Source organism: Dipodomys spectabilis, unplaced genomic scaffold (assembly GCF_019054845.1).
Source record: "Dipodomys spectabilis isolate Male_0828 unplaced genomic scaffold, ASM1905484v1 ptg000076l, whole genome shotgun sequence".
Classification (NCBI taxonomy): Eukaryota; Metazoa; Chordata; class Mammalia; order Rodentia; family Heteromyidae; genus Dipodomys; species Dipodomys spectabilis.
The window spans coordinates 10171522-10172889 of record NW_024870753.1 but is presented as its reverse complement, the minus strand read 5'-3'; positions in this window follow the sequence as shown (position 1 = coordinate 10172889).

Below are 1368 nucleotides of genomic sequence, written 5' to 3'. Positions count from 1 at the left end.
CACACACCGCCACGGACTGACACCGCACTGCCACAGACGGACATCCCACTGCCACGGACGGACACCGCACTGTCACGGACGGACACCGCACTGACACGGACGGACACCTCGCTGCCACGGACGGACACCGCACTGCCCCCGAACAGACACGCACTGCCACGGACGGACACCCCGCTGTCACGGACAGACATGCACTGCCACAGACAGACACCCCGCTGTCACAGACGGACACCCCACTGTCACAGAAGGACACCCCGCTGTCACAGAAGGATACCCCGCTGTCACGGACGGACACCGCGCTGCCATGGATGGACACCGCACTGCCACAGACGGACACTGCACTGCCATGGGCGGACACGCACTGCCACGGATGGACATCCCACTGCCATAGACGGACTGCCACAGACAGACATCGCACTGCCACGGACGGACACCGCACTGCCACAGACAGACACCGCACTGCCACAGACAGACACCACACTGCCATGGACAGACACCCCGCTGCCACGGATGGACACGCACTGCCACAGACAGACACCGCACTGCCACGGACAGACACCCCGCTGCCACGGACGGACACGCACTGCCACAGACAGACACCACACTGCCACGGACAGACACCCCACTGCCACAGACAGACACCCCACTGCCACGGACGGACACGCACTGCCACGGACGGACACCGCACTGCCAGGGACGGACACGCACTGCCACAGACGGACACCCCGCTGTCACGGATGGACACTGCACTGTCACGGATGGAAACCGCACTGTAATGGCTGATGGGCCAATGCGGAGACAAAAGGAACTGGTGGCACTGGTATTTTATCCCTACTTTAGCAGTGGTGGTCATCTTGAAAAAATAGCCCCAGTTCAAGCCCCATGGTGGATAAAAGTTGTAAAACACTTTAAAGCCAAATGATTGTTATGGAGAGAGAAATCTTATCTAGTTTCTTTTTTGTTGTTGGTGGTGGTCATGGGGCTTGAACTCGGCCTGGGCACTGTCCCTCAGCTCTTCAGCTCAAGGCAAGCACTCTACCACCTGAGCTACAGTGCCACTTCTGGCTTTCTAGTGGTTTCTTGGAGATAAGAGTATCACGGACTTTCCTGCCTGGGCTGGCTTTGAACAGCGATCCTCAGATCTCAGCCTCCTGAGTAGCTAGGATGACAGGCGTGAGCCACCAGCGCCCGGCGATCTTATCTAGTTTCTAACGTAACATTAGAGCTGCTCCTGAAGTGCAGAGAAAGCCGTACTCCCCTTCCTATACCACCCAGAAGAGACCCGAGACACTTCCAAACTGCTCTGGAATCCAGGGAAGACCGAGGGAGTGGCCGCATGGCGTGGGCCAGCAGGACCTCTCTTCCAGA